Raw genomic sequence first — 11197 nt, 5'->3', positions numbered from 1 at the left:
AGGCAAATTATATTTAAACAAAATACTTTTAAAAGGTACAAATGCAGCCGTAAAAATAAAATAAAATCAGATGTGAAAATGGTGCATTTCTAAGTTTTGTAGAAAAAATATGAAGTTAAAAAGTTCTATCTGATGACATCATCAAAAGTTGAATCATTTTAAAAGCAGTGATGTTTCAAACAGAATTTGATTGTCAGTGGTGTGGGGAGCAATAAAATGCCCTCTACTGGGCTAGAAACTCATTGCAGGTTTTGAAAATCACAGTTTTTAAAGAGTTTTTTTCTCATTTTTTTAAACTACAGATCATAGAAATGTGAAAGGTGCTGTTTTCAGAAATATATATACTGTTTTGGTGCTGGAGAGGATGAATATGAGGTTGAAAAGTGCAGGATTTGCCTTTTAACACTAGAATCAGTCCTGCTCCCTGCCTTTTAACACTAGAATCAGTTCTGCTCCCTGACTTTTAACACTAGAATCAGTTCTGCTCCCTGACTTTTAACACTAGAATCAGACCTGCTCCCTGACTTTTAACACTAGAATCAGACCTGCTCCCTGACTTTTAACACTAGAATCAGTCCTGCTCCCTGACTTTTAACACTAGAATCAGTCCTGCTCTCTGACTTTTAACACTAGAATCAGACCTGCTCCCTGACTTTTAACACTAGAATCAGACCTGCTCCCTGACTTTTAACACTAGAATCAGACCTGCTCCCTGACTTTTAACACTAGAATCAGTCCTGCTCCCTGACTTTTAACACTAGAATCAGTTCTGCTCCCTGACTTTTAACACTAGAATCAGTCCTGCTCTCTGACTTTTAACACTAGAATCAGTCCTGCTCCCTGACTTTTAACACTAGAATCAGACCTGCTCCCTGACTTTTAACACTAGAATCAGTTCTGCTCCCTGACTTTTAACACTAGAATCAGTCCTGCTCCCTGACTTTTAACACTAGAATCAGTCCTGCTCCCTGACTTTTAACACTAGAATCAGACCTGATCCCTGACTTTTCCTAAATGTTTGTATTTTACACTGCTCATTTGTCCGAATTTTGAAATCAAGAACAGAAAAAGAGCCTTTTGACCAGTTATTTCCCACCTACTACCTGCCCACCAAGACAATGTGCTGTTGGACCTTGGTACCCAGCCAGCCACTAATGAGTCTCCCTTTCCTCACTGAATAAATGGGCCGTAATTGTGCACCTTATATGATAATATAAGTTTTATTTAACTAGGCAAATCAGTTAAGAACAAATTCTTATTTTCAATGACGGCCTAGGAACAGTGGGTTAACTGCCTTGTTCAGGGGCAGAACGACAGATTTTTACCTTCTCAGCTCAGGGATTCAATCCAGCAACCTTTCAAGTACTGGCTCAACACTCTAACCACTAGGCTACCTGCCGCCTCTACACTCTAACCACTAGGCTACCTGCCGCCCCCTCCACTCTAACCACTAGGCTACCTGCCGCCTCTACACTCTAACCACTAGGCTACCTGCCGCCCTTCCACTCTAACCACTAGGCTACCTGCCGCCCCTCCACTCTAACCACTAGACTACCTGCCACCTCTACACTCTAACCACTAGGCTACCTGCCGCCCCTCAACTCTAACCACTAGGCTACCTGCCGCCCCTCCACTCTAACCACTAGGCTACCTGCCGCCTCTACACTCTAACCACTAGGCTACCTGCCGCCTCTACACTCTAACCACTAGGCTACCTGCCGCCCCTCCAATCTAACCACTAGGCTACCTGCCGCCTCTACACTCTAACCACTAGGCTACCTGCCGCCTCTACACTCTAACCACTAGGCTACCTGCCGCCCCTCCACTCTAACCACTAGGCTACCTGCCGCCCCTCCACTCTAACCACTAGGCTACCTGCCGCCCCTCCACTCTAACCACTAGGCTACCTGCCGCCTCTACACTCTAACCACTAGGCTACCTGCCGCCTCTACACTCTAACCACTAGGCTACCTGCCGCCCCTCCACTCTAACCACTAGGCTACCTGCCGCCCCTCCACTCTAACCACTAGGCTACCTGCCGCCGCTCCACTCTAACCACTAGGCTACCTGCCGCCTCTACACTCTAACCACTAGGCTACCTGCCGCCTCTACACTCTAACCACTAGGCTACCTGCCGCCCCTCCACTCTAACCACTAGGCTACCTGCCGCCCCTCCACTCTAACCACTAGGCTACCTGCCGCCCCTCCACTCTAACCACTAGGCTACCTGCCGCCCCTACACTCTAACCACTAGGCTACCTGCCGCCTCTACACTCTAACCGCAGGCTACCTGCCGTCCCTCCACTCTAACCACTAGGCTACCTGCTGCCCCTCCACTCTAACCACTAGGCTACCTGCCGCCTCTACACTCTAACCACTAGACTACCTGCCACCCCTCCACTCTAACCACTAGGCTACCTGCCGCCTCTACACTCTAACCACTAGGCTACCTGCCTCCTCTACACTCTAACCACTAGGCTACCTGCCGCCCCTCCACTCTAACCACTAGGCTACCTGCTGCCCCTCCACTCTAACCACTAGGCTACCTGCCGTCCCTCCACTCTAACCACTAGACTACCTGCCACCTCTACACTCTAACCACTAGGCTACCTGCCGTCCCTCCACTCTAACCACTAGGCTACCTGCCGTCCCTCCACTCTAACCACTAGGCTACCTGCCGCCCCTCCACTCTAACCACTAGGCTACCTGCCGCCCCTCCACTCTAACCACTAGGCTACCTGCCACCTCTACACTCTAACCACTAGGCTACCTGCCGCCTCTACACTCTAACCACTAGGCTACCTGCCGCCCCTCCACTCTAACCACTAGACTACCTGCCGCCCCTCCACTCTAACCACTAGACTACCTGCCACCCCTCCACTCTAACCACTAGGCTACCTGCCGCCTCTACACTCTAACCACTAGGCTACCTGCCTCCTCTACACTCTAACCACTAGGCTACCTGCCGCCCCTCCACTCTAACCACTAGGCTACCTGCTGCCCCTCCACTCTAACCACTAGGCTACCTGCAGTCCCTCCACTCTAACCACTAGACTACCTGCCACCTCTACACTCTAACCACTAGGCTACCTGCCGTCCCTCCACTCTAACCACTAGGCTACCTGCCGCCTCTACACTCTAACCACTAGGCTACCTGCCGCCCCTCCACTCTAACCACTAGGCTACCTGCCGCCCCTCCACTCTAACCACTAGGCTACCTGCCGCCTCTACACTCTAACCACTAGGCTACCTGCCGCCTCTACACTCTAACCACTAGGCTACCTGCCGCCCCTCCACTCTAACCACTAGACTACCTGCCGCCCCTCCACTCTAACCACTAGGCTACCTGCCGCCCCTCCACTCTAACCACTAGGCTACCTGCCGCCTCTACACTCTAACCACTAGGCTACCTGCCGCCTCTACACTCTAACCACTAGGCTACCTGCCGCCCCTCCACTCTAACCACTAGGCTACCTGCCGCCCCTCCACTCTAACCACTAGGCTACCTGCCGCCCCTCCACTCTAACCACTAGGCTACCTGCCGCCCCTCCACTCTAACCACTAGACTACCTGCCCGCCCCTACACTCTAACCACTAGGCTACCTGCCGCCTCTACACTCTAACCGCTAGGCTACCTGCCGTCCCTCCACTCTAACCACTAGGCTACCTGCCGCCCCTCCACTCTAACCACTAGGCTACCTGCCGCCTCTACACTCTAACCACTAGACTACCTGCCACCCCTCCACTCTAACCACTAGGCTACCTGCCGCCTCTACACTCTAACCACTAGGCTACCTGCCTCCTCTACACTCTAACCACTAGGCTACCTGCCGCCCCTCCACTCTAACCACTAGGCTACCTGCCGCCCCTCCACTCTAACCACTAGGCTACCTGCCGCCCCTCCAATCTAACCACTAGGCTACCTGCCGCCTCTACACTCTAACCACTAGGCTACCTGCCGCCTCTACACTCTAACCACTAGGCTACCTGCCGCCCCTCCACTCTAACCACTAGGCTACCTGCCGCCCCTCCACTCTAACCACTAGGCTACCTGCCACCCCTCCACTCTAACCACTAGGCTACCTGCCGTCCCTCCACTCTAACCACTAGGCTACCTGCCGCCTCTACACTCTAACCACTAGGCTACCTGCCACCCCTCCACTCTAACCACTAGGCTACCTGCCGCCCCTCCACTCTAACCACTAGGCTACCTGCCGCCTCTACACTCTAACCACTAGGCTACCTGCCGCCTCTACACTCTAACCACTAGGCTACCTGCCGCCCCTCCACTCTAACCACTAGGCTACCTGCCGCCCCTCCACTCTAACCACTAGGCTACCTGCCGCCGCTCCACTCTAACCACTAGGCTACCTGCCGCCTCTACACTCTAACCACTAGGCTACCTGCCGCCTCTACACTCTAACCACTAGGCTACCTGCCGCCCCTCCACTCTAACCACTAGACTACCTGCCGCCCCTCCACTCTAACCACTAGGCTACCTGCCGCCCCTCCACTCTAACCACTAGGCTACCTGCCGCCTCTACACTCTAACCACTAGGCTACCTGCCGCCTCTACACTCTAACCACTAGGCTACCTGCCGCCCCTCCACTCTAACCACTAGGCTACCTGCCGCCCCTCCACTCTAACCACTAGGCTACCTGCCGCCCCTCCACTCTAACCACTAGGCTACCTGCCGCCCCTCCACTCTAACCACTAGACTACCTGCCGCCCCTACACTCTAACCACTAGGCTACCTGCCGCCTCTACACTCTAACCGCTAGGCTACCTGCCGTCCCTCCACTCTAACCACTAGGCTACCTGCCGCCCCTCCACTCTAACCACTAGGCTACCTGCCGCCTCTACACTCTAACCACTAGACTACCTGCCACCCCTCCACTCTAACCACTAGGCTACCTGCCGCCTCTACACTCTAACCACTAGGCTACCTGCCTCCTCTACACTCTAACCACTAGGCTACCTGCCGCCCCTCCACTCTAACCACTAGGCTACCTGCCGCCCCTCCACTCTAACCACTAGGCTACCTGCCGCCCCTCCAATCTAACCACTAGGCTACCTGCCGCCTCTACACTCTAACCACTAGGCTACCTGCCGCCTCTACACTCTAACCACTAGGCTACCTGCCGCCCCTCCACTCTAACCACTAGGCTACCTGCCGCCCCTCCACTCTAACCACTAGGCTACCTGCCACCCCTCCACTCTAACCACTAGGCTACCTGCCGTCCCTCCACTCTAACCACTAGGCTACCTGCCGCCTCTACACTCTAACCACTAGGCTACCTGCCACCCCTCCACTCTAACCACTAGGCTACCTGCCACCCCTCCACTCTAACCACTAGGCTACCTGCCGCCTCTACACTCTAACCACTAGGCTACCTGCCTCCCCTCCACTCTAACCACTAGGCTACCTGCCGCCCCTCCACTCTAACCACTAGGCTACCTGCCGCCTCTACACTCTAACCACTAGGCTACCTGCCGCCCCTCCACTCTAACCACTAGGCTACCTGCCGCCTCTACACTCTAACCACTAGGCTACCTGCCGCCCCTCCACTCTAACCACTAGGCTACCTGCCGCCTCTACACTCTAACCACTAGGCTACCTGCCCCCCCCTCCACTCTAACCACTAGGCTACCTGCCCCCCCTCCACTCTAACCACTAGGCTACCTGCCGCCCCTCCACTCTAACCACTAGGCTACCTGCCGCCCCTCCACTCTAACCACTAGGCTACCTGCCGCCCCTCCACTCTAACCACTAGGCTACCTGCCGCCTCTACACTCTAACCACTAGGCTACCTGCCCCCCCCTCCACTCTAACCACTAGGCTACCTGCCCCCCCTCCACTCTAACCACTAGGCTACCTGCCGCCCCTCCACTCTAACCACTAGGCTACCTGCCGTCCCTCCACTCTAACCACTAGGCTACCTGCCGTCCCTCCACTCTAACCACTAGGTTACCTGTCGTCCCCAAATGAGGCCTAACTGAATGATAAGAAGGATGAAGGGGTTGATTTAATGTAGAAAGACAATAGTGTAATGATGAGTTTGTGTTATGCCTATTTATCAGCAGCAAATCATTTGACCACACCCCTTGTGGGTTAATAATATTCTCTTTTATGTTTTACTTTCCACAAATCAACTGTTGTGGGTCTGTTTTATTGACAGTAACTCTAACACTAATCACATGTATTGTAAGGAAATGAACACATGCTATGAGTTACAGTAGGCCTTTAGAGTGATGTAAAACATGTCCTGGACTCTGTCCAAGTTGATGAGCGGGAAACAAACAATAGCAGTCAACCTTCACAGCCGGCCCATCGACACTACTCCTAAACTGTACCAAAACTAATTTCACACATGATAAGAGTTATCCTGATCAGCTGGCCCATCGACACTACTCCTAAACTGTACCAAAACTAATTTCACACATGATAAGAGTTATCCTGATCAGCTTGCCCATCGACACTACTCCTAAACTATAGCACAACTAATTTCACACATGATAAGAGTTATCCTGATCAGCTGGCCCATCGATACTACTCCTAAACTATACCACAACTAATTTCACACATGATAAGAGTTATCCTGATCAGCTGGCCCATCGACACTACTCCTAAACTGTACCAAAACTAATTTCACACATGATAAGAGTTATCCTGATCAGCTGGCCCATCGACACTACTCCTAAACTATACCAAAACTAATTTCACACATGATAAGAGTTATCCTGATCAGCTGGCCCATCGACACTACTCCTAAACTATACCACAACTAATTTCACACATGATAAGAGTTATCCTGATCAGCTGGCCCATCGACACTACTCCTAAACTGTACCAAAACTAATTTCACACATGATAAGAGTTATCCTGATCAGCTTGCCCATCGACACTACTCCTAAACTATAGCACAACTAATTTCACACATGATAAGAGTTATCCTGATCAGCTGGCCCATCGATACTACTCCTAAACTATACCAAAACTAATTTCACACATGATAAGAGTTATCCTGATCAGCTGACCCATCGACACTACTCCTAAACTATACCAAAACTAATTTCACACATGATAAGAGTTATCCTGATCAGCTGGCCCATCGACACTACTCCTAAACTGTACCAAAACTAATTTCACACATTATAAGAGTTATCCTGATCAGCTGGCCCATCGACACTACTCCTAAACTGTACCAAAACTAATTTCACACATGATAAGAGTTATCCTGATCAGCTGGCCCATCGACACTACTCCTAAACTATACCAAAACTAATTTCACACATGAAAATAGTTAGCCTGTAGACAAGGTTACGTTTACAATAATCTGATGAGTGACAATATTAGGCCTATCAGTTGTCATATTGAACATGAAGAGATGGGAGCATCTTGTAATTGACAGATGCAGTGAAAGGAGCATCTCTTTATCAAATCCTCCTTCAGAGTCACATGCAGGTAAAACATTGTGATTTCTATATAATACTGTATCTGAAAGAGCAGATTCTGCAGGTAAAACATTGTGTTTCTATATAGTACTGTATCTGAAAGAGCAGATTCTGCAGGTAAAACATTGTGATTTCTATATAGTACTGTATCTGAAAGAGCAGATTCTGCAGGTAAAACATTGTGATTTCTATATAGTACTGTATCTGAAAGAGCAGATTCTGCAGGTTAAACATTGTGATTTCTATATAGTACTGTATCTGAAAGAGCAGATTCTGCAGTTTCCTTGACACTTACCTTTATCAAATAACTCTCAACATTCAAGAGGTGCAGCTTTATTTCCAAAGTTCCATTTTTCTTCAACAATATCCGTGTTGTCCATGTTTTAATCACATGACCACTCCAGCAGCAGCATTGATCTGGCGACTAAGCAAAAACTAGTAACACAATCAAATTAAAATCTGCTATTCTGTCGTCAATGGATGAACGGCCAATAGAAACCAGATAGAAACTGATAGTGGTGCATGTGACTTCAGTTCTGGTTAGCCACAGATGTCCAAACCAACTTGCTCAAGGTCTTTCCATGACTGGGGAAAGATGAAACCAGGCCAGCGGGTGACTGTCTGAGACTGTCTGAGACTGTGGTTTTGAGTCACGTGGAGCCTTACATGGGCAAATGCAGAAATGTGACCATGGACAGCTTCTACACATCAATTTCCCTCAGACAAGTTGATTGCGAAGAAGACTAGCCTGCTATGAACAGTGAACACACAAAGAAGACTAGCCTGCTATCAGACACCAACCAGTATCCCTTTATGATCTAGCCAGGTCATTACAGTATATACAGTATCTCTACCATATACAGACACCAACTAGTATCCCCTTTATGATCTAGCCAGGTCATTACAGTATATACAGTATCTCTACCATATACAGACACCAACTACTATCCCCTTTATGATCTAGCCAGGTCATTACAGTATATACAGTATCTCTACCATATACAGACACCAACTAGTATCCCCTTTATGATCTAGCCAGGTCAATACAGTATATACAGTATCTCTACCATATACAGACACCAACTAGTATCCCCTTTATGATCTAGCCAGGTCATTACAGTATATACAGTATCTCTACCATATACAGACACCAACTAGTATCCCCTTTATGATCTAGCCAGGTCATTACAGTATATACAGTATCTCTACCATATACAGACACCAACTAGTATCCCCTTTATGATCTAGCCAGGTCATTACAGTATATACAGTATCTCTACCATATACAGACACCAACTAGTATCCCCTTTATGATCTAGCCAGGTCATTATAGTATATACAGTATCTCTACCATATACAGACACCAACTAGTATCCCCTTTATGATCTAGCCAGGTCATTACAGTATATACAGTATCTCTACCATATACAGACACCAACTAGTATCCCCTTTATGATCTAGCCAGGCCATTACAGTATATACAGTATCTCTACCATATACAGACATTTACAGACAACAACTAGTATCCCCTTTATGATCTAGCCAGGTCATTACAGTATCTCTACCATATACAGACACCAATTAGTATCCCCTTTATGATCTAGCCAGGTCATTACAGTATATACAGTATCTCTACCATATACAGACACCAACTAGTATCCCCTTTATGATCTAGCCAGGTCATTACAGTATATACAGTATCTCTACCATATACAGACACCAACTAGTATCCCCTTTATGATCTAGCCAGGTCATTACAGTATATACAGTATCTCTACCATATACAGACACCAACTAGTATCCCCTTTATGATCTAGCCAGGTCATTACAGTATATACAGTATCTCTACCATATACAGACACCAACTAGTATCCCCTTTATGATCTAGCCAGGTCATTACAGTATATACAGTATCTCTACCATATACAGACACCAACTAGTATCCCCTTTATGATCTAGCCAGGCCATTACAGTATATACAGTATCTCTACCATATACAGACAACAACTAGTATCCCCTTTATGATCTAGCCAGGTCATTACAGTATATACAGTATCTCTACCATATACAGACCGTCTTCCATCTGCCAGACACCAAATAGTATCCCCTTTATTATATTACATTCATATTATTACTTTTAGATGGCAAGACTGTAAAATGAGGTACTTGCAGCTGGGCTGTTGCAGTGTTCTACAATGTGCTCGACATGGCTGCTATCAACACGTGGTGTACAAGCAATGCCTTGACAAGACAGTCAGCAGGAGAGATTTCATGATGGATCTGGCATGTGAGCTTTGTGAGAACCACATGAACGCAGAGAAAGAAGCTACAGTCACCAAGCAGGAAGCAGGTCCTGTTCTCTCTCTTCCCCCAGGCACCACATCTCCCTCGGGGGAGAAAGAAGCTACAGTCACCAAGCAGGCAGCAGGTCCTGCTCTCCCTTTTCCCCAAGGCACCACATCTCCCTCGGGGGAGAAAGAAGCTACAGTCACCAAGCAGGAAGCAGGTCCTGTTCTCCCTCTTCCCCCAGGCACCACATCTCCCTCGGGGGAGAAAGAAGCTACAGTCACCAAGCAGGAAGCAGGTCCTGCTCTCCCTTTTCCCCCAGGCACCACATCTCCCTCGGGGGAGAAAGAAGCTACAGTCACCAAGCAGGCAGCAGGTCCTGTTCTCCCTTTCCCCCAGGCACCACATCTCCCTCGGGGGAGAAAGAAGCTACAGTCACCAAGCAGGAAGCAGGTCCTGTTCTCCCTTTTCCCCCAGGCACCACATCTCCCTCGGGGGAGAAAGAAGCTACAGTCACCAAGCAGGAAGCAGGTCCTGCTCTCCCTCTTCCCCCCAGGCACCACATCTCCCTCGGGGGAGAAAGAAGCTACAGTCACCAAGCAGGAAGCAGGTCCTGCTCTCCCTCTTCCCCCAGGCACCACATCTCCCTCGGGGGAGAAAGAAGACACAATGTCAAGTCGGCAGGTGCCCACCGAACAAGGCCAATGAAAACCGATTAGATTTGTTTGTGGACGCGAAGCATAAAGAGAAGATGGGATTGATTCACGTGTAAAGGCGCGGTACAGTGTCTGATACAATCAACAAATTATTGTTTTAATATCTTGTCATCAATATATTTCCACAAATATGTATTTATGAAATTCATCTTTTACAATTGTTCACTGGTGCTTTTGATTAGGAATACAGCAAATCGTTTCACCAGCTGACCTGGCTGGTTTTATTATTATTATAGATCTTTTTGTTTCTAATTTGTCAAAAGAAACTGTAAATTGACTTTATTAATTACTATAACTCCATTACTAATCGAATCTACAAATACAGTTGATCAAATGGATTACGCTGTAGTGTTTTATTGTCAGGGAAATAGGCTGCAGGACAATTTTATTTTCTACTTTGTAGAATTAACAATTGTTATTTTATTTATATATTTCCACTCATATTTCTTCATGTAATTTATCCTTTACAATAGTTTATACACTATGTATCAAGTGTTTATTTAACAAACCATGTTTTCACACCTTGCACCTTGCTGGTTGATATGCATCTGATGCTTATGCTAATGTGGACGCCTGGCAACTTTCTCTAGCGGGGACGTATATGCTGATAGACCAGGTGGTTCTAGTGTTAATTAATGACTGGTAGATGGGTGTTCTGATAGGCTGATAGACCAGGTGGTTCTGGTGTTAAGGACTGGTAGATGGGTGTTCTGATAGGCTGATAGACCAGGTGGTTCTA

At 48.2% G+C, this 11197-nt stretch overlaps 1 protein-coding gene across 1 annotated transcript in view; it reads right to left on the bottom strand.

The window, feature by feature from the left end:
* The window catches only part of LOC106599211 (NLR family CARD domain-containing protein 3-like), a 35936-nt gene extending 27907 nt beyond the window's left edge, over positions 1-8029 (bottom strand). The window contains exon 1 of the mRNA XM_082971595.1: positions 7752-8029. The gene's annotated coding sequence lies outside the window, so the exon portion shown is untranslated. The remainder of the gene's footprint in view (positions 1-7751) is intronic.
* Positions 8030-11197: the final 3168 nt, after the last annotated feature.

This window comes from Salmo salar, unplaced genomic scaffold (assembly GCF_965601325.2).
Source record: "Salmo salar unplaced genomic scaffold, fSalSal1 ptg000357l, whole genome shotgun sequence".
NCBI classification, from domain to species: Eukaryota; Metazoa; Chordata; class Actinopteri; order Salmoniformes; family Salmonidae; genus Salmo; species Salmo salar.
This window is presented reverse-complemented; position numbering and strand designations above follow the sequence as displayed.